Source organism: Euprymna scolopes, chromosome 12, assembly GCF_053919585.1.
Source record: "Euprymna scolopes isolate OS-2025 chromosome 12, ASM5391958v1, whole genome shotgun sequence".
NCBI classification, from domain to species: domain Eukaryota; kingdom Metazoa; phylum Mollusca; class Cephalopoda; order Sepiida; family Sepiolidae; genus Euprymna; species Euprymna scolopes.
In genome coordinates this window covers 34,314,817-34,336,722 of record NC_136493.1, presented here as the reverse complement: position 1 = coordinate 34,336,722, position 21,906 = coordinate 34,314,817, and the positions used below count along the sequence as shown (strand labels likewise).

The 21,906-nt window shown below is 35.1% G+C and overlaps 1 protein-coding gene and 1 pseudogene across 1 annotated transcript in view; both read left to right on the top strand.

The window, feature by feature from the left end:
• Positions 1–21,906, top strand: part of LOC145291246 (synaptotagmin-7-like) — a 398,599-nt gene that overhangs the window by 13,121 nt on the left and 363,572 nt on the right. The window lies entirely within an intron of this gene.
• LOC145291719 (U2 spliceosomal RNA) lies at positions 1,444–1,667 on the top strand (annotated as a pseudogene).

Here is a 21,906-nt window from a genome sequence, read left to right as displayed (position 1 = left end):
TATATATATATATATATATATATATATAGAGAGAGAGAGAGAGAGAGAGATGTGTGTGTGTGTATATCTGAGGCAGAAGTTGTGAGCCGATTTTGAAAATCATCCAGTGGATTTCAGTTTAAAAGATGCGATGAAATAATCGTTATTACCCACAATGCAATTGGCGAACATAAAGTTTACCTTTATATGCTGTGATTGTGAATCTCATATATTAAATATAGTTGGAAATTTCCATTTCACATAGGAAGAAGTAAAGTTTTAAATGTTGGATGCAGGAATATTAAAAAACTAGCAGGACTCATTTCTCGGCGTTGCCCGAGGAGATACAAATGAATGTTAACTAAAAAAAAAATATTACTCAATATTCCTTTTGAATTGCTAAGTTTTTTCCTTATTTTATTGTATAAAATTTATTTTTGTGTTTACACATACATATGATCCCCTCCCCCAAATGATATATTGACATAGAACCTTGTTTTGTGTTTTCATGTATATGTGAAAGCTAAAAATTTGTGTGCACGAATAATGGTGTATATAATTTGTAAACGAATAATGATGATGCTTGTAGAAATAATCTGACGCGTGGTGAGTTTATCCACTGAGAAATTAATATTTCACTGTAGACAATCTTGCTTAATCGTTCTTTCTTTGAATCGTTTTTGAAATGGCCAAGAAACCGCCGTCACGATATACCAGTGTTCTCTTCAATTGCAAAGATCAGAATAAAGACGAGATAACAATGGTCGGTGAAGGGGGAAGCTGAAATTAATTCAATTAAACAAAACTTTTAACAAAGTCAGACTCAAAGCGAACAAAGGAAATAGATGGGAGAAGTGAAGTGAACCAATTCCCTATAGAAATCCTTAGACCGTGAACTAATTTGAATAGAAAAGCTACTCGGAATTACAAGATGAAAGTAATAGTTGAAGTTGTACAGCCTTATTATACACAAGAATTAAAGGCTGTTAATTTGGAACACAAAGTCTTTCTCACGTCTATCCTCTGTCAGAGGAAGGGTTCTTTTATTGCTGATTGTCTTGAGCACCCCTACTGGAGAATGCCGATATGGCTTCTCAGGCGGGTTTTTTTAGGATAGAATCTGATAATCCTCGTGCTTTGATTTCTCAAAAGTTTGCAGAAAACAATAAAATGTGTGACCCTTGCATAGTTTTTTTTTTTTCCTTAGCGTTTTCAAAACAATAATCGTGTTTTAAACAAGAATACTTGTCAGTGTATTAGACAAAGATAAGTCGATAAAAAAAAAAGAAAATAGAAATCCCTAATTACGAAATTTGAAATTTACACTAGTGGCAACGAGGGATTCGAAGCTTATACCACCTACAACACATTTCTGATTACTTTCATTGAATTTCTTATCTAATCATTCATTACTAAAATGATAGAGGATTAGTGGAAGGAACTATCTCACAGTCAAAAGTCTTCATACTATCTTGGCCTTTTGGCCAAGATCAAAGTGTAGTATATGTTCTTCAGATGCGGCACTTCCATTTCTCGTTCTCTTTCAGTGGAGGAGAAATCCTTCACGACTGAGACAATTTTTATTTTTGTACCTTTTCTCCACGTTAAAAAACGACCCTGGTATCTAACTTTGTCCCGTGGGGAGGCATTGTGAATAGGTACTATTCTTATTATAATCAAGAAATATTTGTATATGTACTGGTGAAAAAGAGAGAAAGCAAGTCTTCATTTTTCCTTTTCACATTCTCTCCCTCACTCTCTCTCTCTCTCTCTCTCTCTCTCATGTCTAACCTCTCCTAGAAAGGGGATAAATGATATATACCCGAATAATAATAATAATAATAATAATAATAATAATAATAATAATAATAATGCCATGTAATCGCCGGGCAACGCCGGTTAGAAAATTATTATTCAGAATCGGGTTATCTATCTATCTAATATCTATTTTTTTTCTAGCTGAGAGAATGACAATACTTGAATCGTGGGAAACGATAGTTCAACGAGCACTGCAGGTGCAGAAGGGTTAAAGGGTCAGTGTTGTGACATATGTCAAACTGAATGACCGGTCGACTGCACCGAAGCTAGATTGAGGGGGAACAGGATCTAACGTTTCAGAGGTTCCGGTTTTAAGAACTTTAGTTAATTTTAGTTGAATTGACTGCAAGACACGAAAGAGACAAGATGTGAGGATCAAGGTCTCCTCAAAGGGGGAGTCGGTTTGTCCACATGCCAAGATCGCCAGTCCACTCTAGTCTGCTAAGATAATACCTATGGAGTGGAATAATATATATATATATATATATATATATATATATATATATATATATATATATATATATATAACAATCATCACCTTGTGTTTGTGTTGGCATGCGTTTGTTTTCGGTTGGCAGAATCAACTCCCAAGATGATTGATGAAGAATCCTCCACAGCCAAGCAGAGCCAGGTATGTTTTCGCGTTGTGTATTATTGTATGTATTTGTGTTGTATGTACTTGCCACACATCGACTAAGAGACATTAACTAGACGGTCACGACCCTGATAAATACGGCTTGATAAGTTGATAAAAGAAATACAAACATTTCTCTTATAAATAGATAAGAGATTATACAGGAACGGTAAAAGACCCCTCCCTCCTTGAAAGAACCAAAATTTTGTTACAATAATAATAATAATGGTGATATTCATGTTTGTATGTAGAATCATGTCATTGTTATTGGTGCTGCCATATTATCGCTCGCAAACATTCGACCATGTCTGCTATTTGACGTGTTTACAAACAACCAACGGCAATGTCAAGGTCGAACAACCAGTATCACTTGAAATGTGTGCTAGTTTTCGTCTTCTGTTATGGGGTATCTAATCTTTACTTGATCCGATATTTCTAACATCTTTTTAGCGACTGCAGATTTGGGGTCTCGTCGCTTACATTTTGTTTACCATACATCTTTAAGTCTTTAAGTCTTTGTCTGATTTAGATACCTGACGCGATCAGATTGCTAGCTTTACATTTTTGTCCCTATCTCATTTGACGTCACTTCCTCTTGCTATTGTTTCCATAGAGAAATAATGTCCTCAGTGTGAACCAGTTAACCCATTCCCAGCTTTTACATTCAGCCTAACATATCAACAATCTATCTGCGAACATCGATCGTAAAATAGTGGCAACACACAATATCTAACCTTGGCTTCAAGTTTAAAACAAAATGCAGGAAATAATAAGCCTCAGCCAAAGTTGTGTCAGAGAGATCGTTTGTGAAAATCAGAAATAATGTAGGTCCAAGTATTGATTCTCAGAGTATACTCACGTTGATGTGATGTTCAGTAGATGCACGGTCATTGAATAATGGTTTCTAGGTTCAGTCAGTTGGTCCATCGCAGAAAATTAGATCAAACCTAATTTAACAACAACTTATCAGTTAACATCAATCAATAGATGTTCGGTCATCGGTGTCTTTTTAGTTAAGAATGATTTAGGTATCTTAAAATTTGCCAAGTAACCATAATTATTCTTAACACAATTCTTCTGGAATTCTTGTGATCTATACTGCACTTAGTTCAACGAATATATTTACCGGGCGGTTTTGAAATTAAAACTCACTAATTAGTAGTAGGGCTTTGACAACATCATATTCTTTTCATTGTTTTGACTCTGAAGTGTATATCTGTTGATATCGTATATGTTTTTTGCAATGGATCAACTGATTGACCCTTGAAGCCATTATTCAATGACCGTGCATCACATCACATCAACGTGAGTATATATATTATTATATAGACTGATGTAGTTCTCCGTTGATTAACTGTGTCTTACATATACTTGAGAGTCCAAACAATGAAAAGAATATTCTGTTGTCATGGCCTAATTATTAGTAATATTTTAAAATCGACTATACTGAGCTCATATTCATCATCATCGGTTTAATGTCTGTTTTACATGTTGGCATGTGTTGGACGGCTTTTAAAAACTGGCTTCCAGACTAACAAATCTCTGGCCAAGCTTTGATTTATCTTTTCATTGAAGTCCTTTTTTTATCACTTCCTTCCATGTTTTCCTTCGCCTTCTCTGTGGACTGGACCTGCTGCCTCAACTGTTCCTTATGTATTGACCTAAGTACTCTCTTTGTCATATTTCGGCTTTGTGTTAGACAACTTTAAAAAATTGACTTCCAAATAAACCCATTTTGACTGGGTTTTATTTTTTATTCCTTTTTCTCTAAAAGCCATCATTATCACTTCCTTCCATGTTTTCCTGGATTTGATGATTTCAAAATTCGCCAAGTAATACCATAATTATTCTTAACACTATTCTTCTTGTGATCTATACTGGCCATAGCAATAAATTAGTATGTTTATGGATAAAAATAAAGTCGAACATATCAGGTCACAAATATGGCTAGTTATAAACATCAACTTGAATCAGCATGTTTAACGCCCGTCTTACATATTATGGCATGTGTTGGATGGTTTTATGAAATTGTCTTCCAAACTAAACTATCTCTGACCAAGTATTTATTTATCCCTCTTTCTCTCAAGTTTATTTTTATCACTTGGTTATGTCCATTTTATATGTTATGGTATGTGTTAGACGACTTTAAAAAAAAATTGACTTCCAAATGAACCTATCTCTGGCCAGGTCTTTTTTTTTACCTCATCTTTTGCCAAATCTATCATTATCACTGCCTCCTATGTTTTCTTTGACTTTCCTCTACAAACTGACCCTACTACCTCAACTGTTCTACGTCTATTAACCCAAGCACTTTCATTTCTTCTTTTATCATATTCAGATTAACATTCGTTTTACATGCTGCTATGCGTTAGATAGCTCTTAGAAAATTACTTCGAAACCGACCTATCTCTGGTCAGGTCTTTATTTATACTTCTTTCTTTCAAAACTATTCTTATCACTGCTTCCCATATTTTCCTAGGTCTTTCCCTGTGAACTAGACCTGCTACCTAAACTGCCCTACATCTACTGACCCAACAACTGTTATCTATTCTTTCAATGTGGCTATACCAATGAAGTCTCCTGTTCTGCACACATATCATAATACTATCCAGATTTAAGATTTAATTTTCAGTATTTGTAGGGGGCGCCTAACCTTGCCTGGTCGTAAGTATGCTTGAATATATTTTAATTCATGAACAATTTTGTACTTATTATTACAGAGTCAATTCTCTATTGAATATATATATATATATATATATATATATATATATATATATATATATATATAATCATGGACCCTCCCGTCGATTTCGACGTACGAGGTCGTGATAACTTAAACATTTAATGTTTAATTCGATGTATGCTTACATCTACTCAACCGTAAATGGCATTCGAGCCCTGCAAGAGATTTGCAAACAAGCCCACAATGGAAGCAAGAATTAAAATTGTGCGAATGATCGGCTGGGTTACTTGAAGATGCTTTGGTTCTTTCACGTCTAACGCACAGTTTGTTAATTTCAGACAGATCTCCATTCATTCCATTGAGAAGCAATTCGTTCAAAATCACGAAAAGTAATATTTGCACATGTCAGATTCTTTTTCAACTCGTCCTTAAAGCAAAGCAGAGGTCTACCCATATTCTGCTTTCCACCGTTGAGCTCGCTGTGCATCACCTGCTTTGGTATCCGGTCATACTTCATACGCAAGACACACACACATATATACATAGTACTGATTTCAAATGTTAAAAAAATAACTTGGGTGCATTCAGCTAGAATCGAAATCAAAACATTTAGTGCTCCAGCTGTGTTTCTTGCCGTTTGAGCTATCAACATGTAGATAAGAAAGGTTTAAAATTAAACCACTTCAATCTGTGAAGGAATTTGCACTTGCTTAAAAGTAATAGAAATATGTCGGCAAGTTGAAATGAACATTTTGCATTTCAACTTGCCGACATATTTCGGTACATGTTATTCATCAATCCAAACAAAGATTTTACTCTTTATAAACCATCGTTGGTGTATGATTACTATTTCCTGTTAATGTCGTGGTTATGTGATCAGTGGTTTAAGAGTTTACTGTTTTATTTATATAGATTTCGTATAAAATAAGTATTTGAAATCGTTCATTTTGTAAAATTTCTGAAAATAATTATGGGATTTTAACAATATTCGAACATTCGCATTGTCCGTTTTAATAGGGATGGGAGGGGGTGGATTTATCACCGAGGCGATGATATCTATTCATTAAACATTGATTACAGATAAAAATGTAAGTATGAAATCTTTGACACCCTAACATTAAAGATTGGTTAGTTGCTAATTATCACCTTGACGATAGGACGAAAGAAAATTTGCAACTAAACAAAGCCAAATTTGTTTGCTGCGCCATTTAGACAGACGTGTCATCACGTGGGAATCGATAGAAAATCAGAGAATTATTCCTTATAGATTTATTCATAATTCTTAAGTCATTTCTGTTCTTCCCCTGAGGTATGCCAAATTATCTCCCCTTTAAATCACTTCCGTTTTGTATCTATTATAACGCTCTTCGGATACATCGATTGTTTCGGTGGAATCGGCAGGAGTGTGCAAGCTGAGAGGAAACGATGAAAGAGAAAAATCTTTATATAACTTTGGCAAATCTAAACTGCAAAAATCTTGCTTTTACTGCTTTGTGCATATTTTTTTGTTTCTATTCTTTCAAATCTTTATAATCCAGACAATAAAGAAAAGAGGGAAAAAACTACAATAAAATCAACACTAAAAGTAGGACATTGATTATCATAACCGTAAAATCATCGATTTTATTTTTTTATGAAGTTCACAATAGAGAAAGCAAAATGAATTTCTCTGAATTTTTTTTAGAAATTTGATCTGAAATGCAATTTGGATTCTTTTATTTCATTTTATTTTCAAAAAGTAGTTCGACGTTAAGGCAACTCGGATAGTCTATCATTACCCTGGCCTCCTTTTTTTTTTCTTGTGTGTTCTGTGTTGTTTTTCAGTTCAGGCCTGTCTGGAATATGGCCTCATTGAAGAAACAAATAGAAATTGAATTCAATATTTATCGTACATGCTATAAGTGTGTTAATAGATGCTTATATTTTACTTTTGATTAGATGATATGGCCATGTTGAAAGAATGGATGAAAGTCATTGGTTTGTATATTTAAAACAGTTGAGATAGCAAACTTAGTTCACAGTAGAAACGTGGAAGGGGGTGATGCGTATATTTCATTTACAAATTATTAACTTTATTTTGAACATATGTAAAAGAAGGAAGCACAAATGTTCACTCACTTCCAATTAACTACTCTCACTCTTATCACCGTGTTACTTCCTTAATAGGTATAACTATTTTTCACAATGGCTTATTATTTAATTTCTAACCTCATGCTAATTCTAACATTCTCCACTAGATTTTTAATATGAGCAATAAATCAATTAAATTCTACCTTGTGTTTTCCGGAATAAGGTAATACCTCAGTGCCTGATTTACAGGATTTAAATTCGGCTATTAATCCTATTTTAATCCTTATTAAGAATACCAGAATTAATTACATATTTAACATGTCCTATTAACAATTTTTTTTTTTTACAAATAATTTTTATAATTAAATCTTTCTTTTACATTCAACTCGGGCAACGCTTGGACACAGTTTATGCTAGTCCTATATAATGTTAACAAAATGGTCCACAAATATAAGCAATGCAAGTCTAGATTGATGAAGAATATTTGAAAGGCACGCGATGAGTGCAAATATAAAAGCAAGATATTCATTCAATATAAAAATTTACACTCCAAATAAATGAATGTCCATAAACTGTTCTTTTCCCCCTTTCTCTTTCTCTCTCTCTCTCTCTCTCTCTTTGAGCTATATGAAATCAGATTCATTTTTGCACATAATAAGTCGAACTGACAACCGAGTAAACGAAGCCGATTTCAACTAAACAGTATTTCCAGTTATTCTAATGCTTCACACGTCATCATTGTCGCCTCTGTTCAGTTTCAAAAGACAAAAGATACTTCCTTAAGGGTAGATGCATGTGCAATTGTGTAGTGTCTAATCCCTTCTTGAATCTGCTTTGTTTGAGTCCAGTGACAAGGGGAAGTCCAGGACGACTGGAAACAATGCAGAGATAAGCGGAGAGCACATAAAGAACATGGAAATTCCAAATGGTCACTCATTTTAGTGCTGACCAGGCTCAATGTTGGTACGGCACAATCATGTTGATACACCAGTTCTAGCCAGATCACTGAATTTAAGCAACATTAAGCCTGGCCAGCACCAGATGGGTGACCATTTGGGAGGGGTAGGCGCTGTATGTCCCTCCTGGGAAGGTTAGGCGTGGGACCAGCACCCTCACCCTATAAAAAAAACTCCTCGCTACAAAAACATCTACAAAAGTTGTAGATGGCCTATGCCCCTCCAAGGGGCTCAAGGGCTATGGATAGATGGAGGCTCAACGTTGCTTAACTTCTGTGATCTAATGGGAACTGGTGTGTCAATGTGATTATACTGTATATAGCCACAAGTGACAATCAATTAAAATACATAATATATCTTACTAGCCTGAGGTAAAATACCAGATTGAGAAACTGGTGCGGTCTCTCCTTCTTTCGAGGGTAGATGGGTCTCTCTTAAGCCGTGGTAGGCACCCCCATCTAGTGATGGCATCATGATAAAAACAGCCCTGGTGAAGCATCAAGTATTCAGCTTCCGACAAGATTTGAATTACACTACAAACTCGTGTAGTGGGTTCAATCTCGGCTATGGCTGCACTGGATGGATGGATGAAATGGATCGAGGAAACATTGCCTGCAAAAATATTCGTTCATAACCCACAAATAAGAACGAAAAAAGACAACGCTGAAAGCAGAAAAAGGCACATTCATCTGGGATCGTCTGTTCTCAATCGCTGACCAGTGGAATGGATCAAGGTGGAAAGACAGAGAGAGAGCGAGAGAGAGGTCAATAATTACTAATCATATTCAATCAAAGCTTTGGGGCCATGTGACGCCACACCTGCTTCCAGCGCACAGGAGGTCGAGTTAACATTCGCATGCACTAAGCTGACCTCAGTTAAGCTGTATTATTCTTTATTTTTGTAGTTCTTGTTTTTGCGCCAAATTTTCGTCAGTTTTCTGTTATTGTTGCAGTATCTGAATCATAATTGCCTTGAAATCTTGTACATTATTTTCATGAACGAAATAACTTACTCGAAAAACATTTTTTTAATAGCTACTATAATATTACTAATTACTATAATATTACTAATTACAATTCAAGATGAAAACTCAAAATAAACATCTATCAGCATTTTTAAAACAAATTAAGCCAATAATAATTTAAATTAAAAACGGATTTAAAAAAGTGACTACTTTTTTTTTTCTTCGGTTATTAGTCTGAAAACAAAACATCACTTCAATTCCAGCATATTTTGACAGAGAACACCAGGAACAGACAGTGATAGTTGTAAAGGCAGCCAGTGAACACCAGTACCCGCAAGTAACTGCCCTAAACCACAACTGCCAACAATAACATCCAGTGCTTCTGCTAGCTGCCACTGCCAAACAATGCCCAACAGTGGAAGCCAGATGATTTCATTTTGGCCATGGCAGCCAGTGCTCGTAGTTTTCCTGAGCCTACAGTGGCTACTACTAGCAACCACCGCCATCTTTCTATGTAACAATTTTTTAGTTGTTTATCCATAGTCAGTAATTTTCATAACTCCCATATGATAATGCACTAGATAATCATAGTTTAAGTTTTTTTTTCAGGTAGTTGGGGTTAGATTTCCTTTATCAAATCTGTTCTAGCTTTGTGTCATATTCCAACCGGGCAACGCCGGTACATGGATCCTACTTACTAATTAGTGCCGGAAAAGAGGCAATACAGAGGTTGAATGTACCTTTCGTGAAATAATACAAGGATAAGAGGAATAACTCGCACACATTTACATCCATCTTTTTTCTTAGGGAATCATTCAGTACAAAGTTCTTTGATATTATTTTTGCACAAAATTCAAGCCAGTGCTTTGTGGTCCACTGAATTTGGTGGTGTGATATCGCACAAACTAGAGAGTTTCTTTAAACTCATTTTTGTATTTATTATTTGGACGACCTCTGTTTTTATGGTCCTGTTTGAAGTCACAAAATTCCAAAACAAAACTTATTTTCGGGTCATTCATTCTTAGGACATAGTCTGACAATTAGGACATAGTGATTTGGTGATCATTGCCCCAGTTGATACGGATCTTGTTTGATTCAGATACCGACAAACTTAAAAAGTAGCCAAGTCCCAGCCCTTCACAATAGAGGTCCCTATTTGCAAGAAGGCCTTCTACTCTAATAGCTTTTTTCCCAGAACTGCTAGACTCTGGAACTCCCTTCAGGGGTCATGTTTTCCCAACGGAACTGACATGCAGAAGTTCAAGTGTAATGTGAATAGACATCTTGCTGCTTGACTCCCTACATAGTATCCCTGCAACTACTGTCCCCGATAGTAACCCCTACATCAAAGTGGCATTGTACATTTTTGGGGGTGAAAATGGAATAATAATTAAAAAAAATCTTGTCTCTTTGAGGATTTCCATGTTTCCCTATCGAATTCAGTTGAAAGCACTCAACTCCTGTTGTCCTTGAACAATCCAATAACTTTAGCATAGAAATGAGAATTGTCAAAAATCAAATGCATTGAAGTCGACACTGAGTGAGGATGACTGCAGTATTGAAACGTGCACTTAGAAAGGATGATGAATCTGCGGTTCCTGCAGATTTTCAACAAGAACTGAAATCTGTGACAAATTTCTTCTGCCTCTGCTTCTGATTTGGTGAATCATATCAAGTCACACAATGTTAGATAAGACCAACAATTTGTTAAGGATATGCTGTCACCCAGACCACCCAAGGATTGTTGTAATATCTGTGGCTTGATCTGTAAAACTGTAGGCGGTTTGACACGACACTCAAAGGTGCATAATGAAGTCCCTATACAAACACTATCAAATACTGGCTAGCTCTCCTGGCAAATCTCTGAATGATTATGCAAGGGTGAAGCTTGGTTGAAAAACCGCCTACATGCATATAGATGCTCAACATCAACCTGAAGAGATGGTAAATTTCTGTCAAAAAGTGGTAATCATTGTGTATATATATATATATATATATATATATATATATATATATATATAATGCTCCCCAGCTTAGGTTGAGCATTTGGGAAGTGATATACAAATTACCATTAGCGTATGAAGCGATGTTCTTTGTGTAAACAAACTGAGGTCAGGTACTTTGGACAATGTCAAAATATTGTAAATTCACTGCCCGCATAGCAGCAGTTGCATAGTGCAACGGTTAGAAGCGCCGACTGCCGTTCGGACGATCGGCGATCAGGTTTCGATCCTAGCTTGAGGTAGTTGCTTGTTTAGTCACACTGATGAGCTGTGTACTGTATGTGGATGATTATATATATATATATATACACACACACATATATATACACACACACACACACACATATATATATATATATATATATATATATAAGAGCAAATAGTTAATAAAACATGTTAAAAACACTTTGAAAAAGAGTTAAAAACATTTAATCTGAAAATGAAATACGTAATAAGTGGATAGTCCTTAATCTGCGGAGTTTCGAAGAAATACTTTCCTTGTCATCAGAGGGTAGGAATTAGCAAAATGCGGGATCGGATTTTACATACAAAAGTATTTGATGAAGCTGCAAGTAAGTCAAAGATCTTACTTGATAACAAAAAGTGAGGCATAGGGAATATAGTGAAGAAAAGGGTGATTTCACGTGAATGGATAGTCAGGTGAAAGGTAACGTTTCCAATGACGGTAAAATCCAAAAATGTAAGTCCAAGAAAGTTAACTTAATTTTCCATTCGCACATGTAAAATCCAAGGAAATCGCGTGATTGGAAGATGGTCCAAAATAATCCAAAAGGCCGAAATCCGTGGAATAATTCACAAATATGTACAAGGAAAAGGGGAAAAAATTCCAATAATAATAAAAGAAAAATAAGATATGCTTTTAACACGGCTGCCGAGAACAAAGTGTAATTAAAAAAAAATCATTAAAGAAAAAGAAAGAGAAAAAAAGATTAAATGGTAATAGAATTAAATATAAATTAGAAAAGCAAATGTCAAAATGACCCAGACAAAATAACGTTAAACGGCACAAATAATATAGGTCAGAAAAAGAGGTCGACTGAAATGTACTGGTTGTTACTTAAGGAAATGTCAACAAGAGTTATTAAATGACACTAAAAGGAAAAATAAATAAATAAATAAATAAAAATTTTAAATAAAATAAAATATAAATAAAATAAAATATAAAAATAAATATAAAATATAAAATAAAATAAAAAATTATTGGGAGAGGATGGCCGTTATCTGCAAATTCCGGATAAAGCAAGTAAGTATGTAAGTAAATGCATATAGTAAAATATAAGTATATACAGACAGGATATGCATGTGTAGGTAGATTGATATAATTGATAGATAGAAATATTTAAAGACTAAAACGGATATTGCAGATAAAAAACCGGCCAAGCAAAAAAGAAATAAAGAATTAAAATAAAGGATTATTAAGTTTATAAAGTATTAAGAAAGTATGTAGAAAAAAAGCGATAATGTTAAAGAAAAGTTATATATATCTAAAAGGTTAAAGTAATAGCTGTGTAATTTCAAAATTACCATGATTAAATTTGGACTTAAGTTTACAAAAAGAGATCAGTTCGGTTTTAGAATTTATTATATTATTACTTCGAGGGGAAGTAATTATAGTTATAGCTTCGGTTGTGCAGAGGCGACATTACTTAGAGTCTGGAGTATAAGACTTAACATTTTTTATGATAGTCCATTTGATTGAAAGGGGGGTATTATTACAGTTAAGTTTTTTAATAAAGTGGTTAGAGAGGTTCCTTGGTTATTATTAGAATTATGGTTGTTAAAAGAAGAAATGTGGTTTGATATTTTTTTAATTAATGTTGAAGGAGTATGTATGTACTTTATTAAAAGCTCGAGGTCTGAAATTAATATTAATTTCCTGATTTGTATTAGTTAAATAGTTTGAATTTTGTTCATTGTGTTCAACAAAGGGAGGGCAATGATAGTACGACGACTGTTTTGGAAGGGATAATGAGTGTTGTTAGTGTTAGGATGGCTGTTAGGAGCAATATTATTATTCTCATTATTATTATTATTATTATCTTATTTTATATTTTATTAATTTTTATTTACACACATATATATGTATATTTACATACATATATATGTATACACATGTATATATATATACACACACACATATATATATGTATATACATACACACACACACACACACACACATATATATATATATATATATATATATATATATATATATATATATTGTTACAAGCTGAGTGTAACTTTGTTCGGGTAAAGTAAGTAAAAGACGAATAAAAAGTTGGGTTTGTCTGGTTCCAAAGCTGTACTAGAATTGCAACGTACACACTATATAATTCCACCAATACTTGAGATCGGTTTTCTTTCTTTCTTGTTTTAGCATTTTATTTTCTTTCGTTAGCTTTGTTTTTTGTTCTTTTTTCTTTTAACTTCTTTTTCTGTTCTTTATGTTAGAGAATGGATCGAGAGAGAGAGAGAGGGGGGTGTAAATTAGATTTAGACACGTTGACCGGAAGTCAGTATCAGCTGATCGGATTGTGTGTGAGTCACGTGATCAGGTTAGCTGAATCGTGGAGATTTGGTTTGGGCATAGAAGGCGACGGACGGCTATCACAGACGTCTCTTCCCCTTCATTGGGGGGGGGGGCGCTGACGTGTGTAGAACAGAACAACACAGGCCAGAGATTCACTTTCCATCATTCTGCAAGACATCTGGAAAGTGAAATAAAAACTATAAAACAAATTCATCGTGTTGGAGTGAATGAATATTCGTCTAAAAAGTCACCTCTCCAAGACGAGGGATTTCCAGATGGACCAACATCGAAGATGCGGAAGGTATGTCTGAAAATACATGTATCACACACACACAACGGCATATGAACATATCATTTAATAGAAAGAACAGATAGACAATCACGCGACATTAATTCAGACTAGACGATCACACACGATCCCCTTTATGATACAACAAATATATAATATACATCACCTCTTCTAATCCTTTATTAGAGATAACAACGCAACAAACACTCAATTTGGTGACCGTGGACCAGTCCACCTGTACATGGGTGGAAAGAAAAAATAATCGAACCTGATGGTTACCATAAAAAAAAAAAAATCGAGCCTGGAGGTTACCATAAAAATAAAATATTATATAGACACAACGAAAAGAAAAAAAGAAATATTGTACACTAAACATAAAAGATGAAAAGATAAAATGGCTTGGGGGTGGGGGATTTTAGGCAATTTTTTTCTTCCATTTTATCGTTATTTAAAAGCTACATAAACACTCCTGTTTAACACTGTACCATAAATAGGGTCAATAGGTGTAAGCAGATGTTTCTTTGGTTTTATCAATTTTCCCGGGCCACGCCAGGACATGGGTCTTGCTAGTGATTGATAAAATTTTTAAATGATTTTATCAGTGTAAACAGAAAATATTGTGATTTTTAATGTTCCACAATGTTATTAGAATATTTTAAAGGCATCAAATTATGTTCTCCAAAACTTTTGGCTGGCACATGAAAAGATTTCCGTTTTTGAGATTTGACCAAACTTGGCACACGCACTTAAAAGATCTATAAAAATTGAGTGCATGGACGGACAACCGTTTTATGTCTTTTATAACTTGCCCAAGTTTTCTTGCTATATAACTGCAATGTTTAAAATTTTTATTATTTCTAATATATAATATAAATCTCACCTTGCTGTTTAAATGTATGTATGTATGTTTGTTTGTATGCCTGCCTAAAACTTTCGACAGCGGCGACGGATTTCCACGAGATCAGTATCGTTTTGAAGCTCGACCCTTTGGACGATGAATATTGAAAAATTGGCTAAAAACATTAATTCCTTCACCCACAACTGGGAACTCTTCTACAGGGAGGTGTCGCTTTGTTCGCCGATATTTTCGAAAGTCATCCCCTCTTTTCGATTGCCTAACCTTAATTTAAACATACGTCACTTCCGGTTTGGCGATGGACGCAACAGCAATGACGTCACGTTTTTTTTTTCATGCTCTTTTCCTCCTTCGCGGTACGGGTTCAAGCCTGCTTGCCTACTTTTGTTTTTTTACTCAACACCGACCTCCAAACACCCGGGCAACGCCAGGCACCCAGACTAGTCTATAATATAAATCTCACCTATGTGTTCAAATGTATGTATGTATGTATGTCTCATAAAAACTTTCAACATATGCGACGGATCCTAACAAGATCGGTATCATTTTGAAGCCTGACGTCTCGAACGACAAATATCGAAACATTGGCCAAAAACATTAGTTTCTGCGCCCTAAAGTCGGCCGTTTTGTACAAGGAGGGGTCGATTTTTTTTTTTTTCACCGACATTTTAACAAGTCATCGTCACTGTTGAATTGGCTTTGGTTAATTCCAACACTTTTTACTTCCGGTCGCATCATGGAGACATCGGCTCAGACGTCAGATTTTCTTTCACTGTCTTTTCCGCCTTTGCATCACGGGTTCGAGCCTGCCTTCCTTCTACCATTTTTTTTTAACACCTCTTTCCACATTCACGGGTTCAAGCCTGCCTGCCTATTATCACTTTTTTTTTTTTTTTTGCTCAACACACACCTCCAAAAACCTGGGCAACGCTGGGCACCCAGGCTAGTATTATATAAAAGGAACTTTGTCTGTGTGTATGAATTTGTTCCCTATGGATTCGGAAACGGCTGGGCTGATTTTTGGAAATTTTACACAAAGTTACTTGATATATCTGGGAATGTTCTTACATAGGTTTTTTTTATCGGAATGCATCTAACAAGTATCAAAAATCAATAACCGAAAAAATCTGATTAAAGAAAGAAGTCCTATTTTGACCAAAGTTAACAATTTTATACTATCTAGCATCACAAATGCATTTGAGAAGTTTTATCACCGCACAAGCAGAAAGGTCAAACCTATAAAGTATATTGTAGATTTTTTAGAGGACAGAAGCGTTCCCGAAATGAATATTTCTTTAAGAGCACAATTGAACCATGATACTTGTCTTTTGTATGTTTAACTTGAATTCAAGGGATTATGTAAAAGTAATTTCATCAAATCAATAGTTGGTTCTTTGATATCACAGGGGTGCATCCGAAATGAACGTTTTTGCTTAGAACACAATTAAACCATGATACTTGGCTTTTACATTTTAAATTTTAAGTGAAGCCAATATTTACAGATAATTTTATAAAAGCAACAGTAAATTCTGTATAGCGCAATATAGGTGGACTAAGTCACTGCGGAGTGGCATGTGGAGTTTCCTGCTGGTACATTGTGGGGGGGGGGGTCCCTAACTAGAGCAGGTAATCAATCGATTTGATTAAAAAATGGGCGATTTCACTGATTTTGATGACAATAAATGTGTGAGAGGGTGGAACATTTGTTGATCCTCATTTAATCCCGGACAACGTCTGATTTATTTTTCTTTTCCGAATTTTTTATACTATTTATATTCTTACCCGTTCAGGGCCCATACAATTCGTTTTGCACAGAGCCCCACAATAGATAAGGCCGGCTTGGCCTGACGAAGCGATTCCCTTACTGGGTTTTCGCTGAAACATGTATGCTTATGTGTAGCCATTTGTTTGTAAACTAAATTCACTAATATATATATATATATATATATATATATAGATGTTGTTTTGTTTTGGTTTCTCGCTAGATACAGCCACTCTGATGAGTCGTAGACGACGAAACATGTGTCAGTGGATAATTACATTTTAAAAATTATATATATATATATATATATATATATATATATATATATATATATATATATATATAAAGAAAGGAGGGTGGTGTAGTTCGAATGAGAGAAAGTATATTTTAATAACTGGGGCTTATTTTTAAAAAAAAATGTTTATTGTTTACTATTTTTGATTTTTATTTTTGTTACACGTTTTTCCAGCATGTTTTGCTCTCTTCAGATATTATTAGAAAAATGTTTTAGTTTAGAAAAATCTTGTTTTGGTATAAAAAAAAAAAAGAAGCATGAGTATTGTGGCTCATTGTGACTGCAAGGGAAAAATCCTCAATAGTAAGACGATTAATTCGAATGCACTCTCTTATCTAGTTTAGTTATTTCTGAACTTACAAAATTTTCTAAAACTAAAATATTGTTTTCAAAATAATATCTGAAGAGAACCAAACATGCTCGAAACATGTGTGATGAACTTTAACAAATGAAAAATATTAAACAATAAACAAAATTTTTTAAATAATAAGTGTTGGTAACTCCACCTCTTCAAAAAATTAAAAAAAAAAAAATTAAAAAAAAAAAAAAATATATATATATATATATATATATATATATATATCTGTGTGTGTTTAGTGAAATGCGTTGCGAAACACTTTAGCAGGAGTTACACACATTTATTATTCAGAAAGGAAACACAGAGGTGAAAGTACTTAATTCGCGCAGTTTCTAAAAGTACTTTCCTTCTTATCAAAGGGAAGGAATTAGTAAAATGCATAAAGAATTTAGTGAATTTGAAAAGGTGCTCTCTCTCTCTCTCTCTCTCTCTCTCTCTCTATATATATATATATATATATATATATATATATATATATATATATATATATATATATATATATATATATAAAATAAAATATAAAATAAAAATTACTCCGCGGATTAAGCAGTATCCACTTATTAAGTGTTTTCGTTTTCTGATTAAATATGTTTTTAACTCTTTTTCAAAGTGTTTTTTAACATGTTTTATTAACTATTTGATCTTTTGCTGGTTACATATGTGCATACATGTTTCAGTGGAATTTCAATTCAAACAGACCATTTTATCAGACCGAAAAAAAGGAGTATTATACGCAATGACACAGTGGAAGATAAAAACGAAAAATTAGGCTAGTCTGAGTCAAATATTGATATGTCACACAGATTAATATTTTGGTCTGGCTTTGAAAATCCAATAAGATATCTTTACATGTACAAAGTGTGTATAATTCTTTAAGAACTCGGTGTACATTTTGATAATAATTTTCTATATTTATTTTGCTTTTTGGCATCGATGAACGGATCAAATGCCATTGGGGAAGGTGGGATTATTATGTCTATTCTGACCATGAGCAACAGGACCTGTTGGCCTTAATAATCACCCAGGCAGTGATGATCAACAACAAAAAGCTAAACACGAACGTTGTTTGGTGATATTTACCCAATACTAACTATCTCTTATTAGCTATTCCCTTGAACAGTCCTGGCAGGGAAATTTGTACATCTTGGCAAATAAACCCACCTTTCCCCTCTCTGGTGCTCTTCTTTTATATATATATATATATATATATATATATATAATGTCTTTGGAATTCTGTCCATTTCAAAAATGCCCGTCTACTTCAAAACCAATTCCTTCGCATGTGTGTTGCGATGTTCAGAGGAAATGGAAATCGGAACTATCCTTCTACTTTGCCATCTTTCTTTAGTTTTGGAGTTTTGTGTTTGAACTGCAAATAATATCACCCTCATTCCCCACCCGCACCCTAGTGTTATTTCGGAACTTGATATAAGAAAAAACACAGTGAAATTCCCGTTGCAATCTCACAAACGGAAAAAAAAGACCTTTCAGCATGACCCGGTAGGTCAGTGCCCAAACGATGAAAACCAAGAGCAAATATCTTCTTTATGTCATAATCTTAACTAACACATATAAGAACGATGTAGTTTGATTGAAGCATTCTGTGCAACATTTGTATAAATTGCCATGACAAATAACACCTTACATGAGAGCCCATCATTCAAACTCCTCAGCTTAACATTCACGGGACACATGAATTGACAACAAATACACTGAGGACATTGCCAAGCCTGCTGCAAAGAAAGAGGGCTCCCTTTACCATGCAAGAAAATTATTCACACCAGACAGTATTGTACATCTTTATAAAACCACAATGCCTGAAGTATTTTTGCTACATTTGAGCTGGTGCATCTACAAGGTGGAATGATGGAATTGTCTCTCTAGAAAAGATGACATGATTCCATTTCTGTTTGATGAAAGTTTTTTTTTTCTTGCAGACCATCTACTAGTTGGCCAGTTGTGTACAAATCCCAAGAGCAATAGGAGCCTTCTATCATGTCTGAAAGTGACACAATGTTCAATGAGCGAGATTGGAGATGTGCCACTGTATAACTCATGCTCTCTACTGATCCAAGTTATGACAACAGGACAATTGCCAGCACCCTCAAAATAATAACGGATAACAGAGACATGCCCAGGGTCATGAAAACAAGTTTCCGGCCACGGTTATGGTCTTTGGTATGGTTTCAAGTGAGGGCCACCTCATGCCACCTCATATCTTGGAAGTCGGCTTGAAAGTCAACATCAAAGTGTATCTGGATGTGCTGAAGAGTGTGGTAATTGGCTTCAGAAGGAGTGCTACGACTTTGTACTCTTCTCTCACTGCTTCCCCTCCTCCCCCGACCTGAACATGATGGATTACTTTGTTTGGCCATACTTCAAGAACATCACCAACATGACCTCCCACAACACCAAAGCCAGCCTGATCACTGCCATCTGCCGAGTATTCACCGAGCTCCCAGTAGTGCTTGCGGGCCCGTCTCGAGATGGTGATTGAGGCTGAAGGCGGCTACATTTAATATATGTCAGCTCTACTACATAATTGATTTTTTTTAATAAAAGTTTTAACATAAAGCTATAATTTTGTTTTCTTTAGGGCAGCAAATTTATCGTTTACTGCTATTTCATACTATTTGTCTCTCACTCTAAAACAGTATTCAGAGATAGGGCGAGCTTTTTAATCGGTTTGGGTCGAAAATCTGAGCTACCGATATATAAATATATGTATGTATGTTTGCATGTCTGCCTAAAACTTTCGATAGGCGACGGATTTTCACAAGATCAGTATAGTTTTGAAGCTCGACCCGTCAGACGACAAATACCGAAAAATTGGCTAAAAACATTCATTTCTTCAGCCTCAACTGGGCATTTTTCAACAGGGAGGGGGTCGCTTTTTTCACCGATATTTTTAAAAGTCATACTCTCTTTTCGATTGTTTAGCCTTAATTTAAACCTACGTCACTTCCGGTTTGGCGGTGGTCGTAACAGCAAAGATGTCACGTTTTTCCCATTCTTTTTCTCCTTCATGGTTCGGGTTCGAGCCTGCCTTCCTACTACCACCTTTTTTTTTTTGCTCAACATACACCTCCAAACACCCGGGCAACGCCGGGCTGAAATGCTAGTATATATATATATATATATATATATATATATATATATCCCCTTTTTTCTCTTTTCTCCTTCCTTCCTCCTTGTACATATTTTATGGTAACCGTATATATGCCTTTCTCATTTTCACCTTATTTTTAATTTCTTCCCTCTACTTTCTTTTTTAAAAATCAAAATGCCATCGATTACCCCTGATGAAAGACGTCTCGGGTTTAAAAGAACTCTCTTCCCCGTCATATATAAATTTTGTACACTTTTTTAACATATATATATATATATATATATATATATATATATATATATATATATTACTTCCTATAATAATTATTAAATACCTAGCGGGGGTATCTGGCGTTGCGAGGGTGTGTGAAGGTGTAGTAAGTAACGGGGGGGGGGCTGAAAAAGTGGTAGTAGCGGGGTGGGGGGTCAAAACAACAGTTAGCAGTTCGGGTGAAGAAAGATGTTAAAAAGGAAAAGTGGTAGTAGGTATGTAGACAAGCTCAAACCCATAATGCCAAGAAGAAAAAAAAAACGTAACGTCTTAGCTGATATCTCCATCACGCAACCAGAAGTCAAGGGCATTGAAATTAAGCATAGTCAATCCAACAGTGACGATGGTTTGCTAAAATGGCGGTGAAAAAGCGACTCCTCTTTCTACAAAACTGCCCAGGTGAGGGTGAAAGAATGAATGTTTTTGGCCAATTTTTCAATATTTGTCATCCGTAGGATCGAGCTTGAAAACAATACAGATCCTGTGAAGTCTATCGCATGTATTGAAAGTTATTGCAAGACATACAAACACACACACAAACACATGTGTGTTGAGCAAAAAATGTGGTAGTAAGCAGGCAGGCGCAAACCCGGATGAGAAGGATGAAAAGAGCGTAAAAAAAAAAGTGACGTCTTTGCCATTGCATCAAAGTGGCGAATGTCAAAATTAAGGCTAGTCAATTGAAAAGAGTGGATGACTTGCGAAAATATCTGCAAAAAAAAGCGACCCCTCCTTGTAGTAAACTGCCCAGTTGAGGTTGAAGAATTTAATGTTTTTGGCCAATTTTTCGATTGTCGCTCGAAAGTTCAAGATTTAAAACAATACCGGTTTTGTCACATTCCAATGCGTTTGTCAAAAGTTTTTAGTAGACATACAAACACACACACAAACACACAGATTTTTGCCCTTCATATTATAGATTAGCCTGGTTTCCCGGCGTTTGGAGGTGTAAAAAAAAAAAGTGGTAGCAGGCAGGCAGTATAAGAAAACTTCTCCCGGAATCCAACCAACATGAGACGTCCGATGCAAAAAGCGTTTTGTGGACATAAACAAACCTGCGCGCCCATGTTGCCTTTAATATAATAAACTTTGGAGGTACCCAGTGTCGTTGTGAAAGAAAAAGAAAAGTGTTAGTAGTCAGGCAGGCTCGAACCCATGACGTGGTGATGTGAAGGCGGAAAAGAAAGTGAAAGTAAACGTGACATCTTACCGCTACGCCATGAAGCCATAGGAAGTGAAAAGCATTCAAATTTAGCGATGCCAATTAAACAGTTGCCTTGCTAAATGAATGAGTTCACATAGGTGCA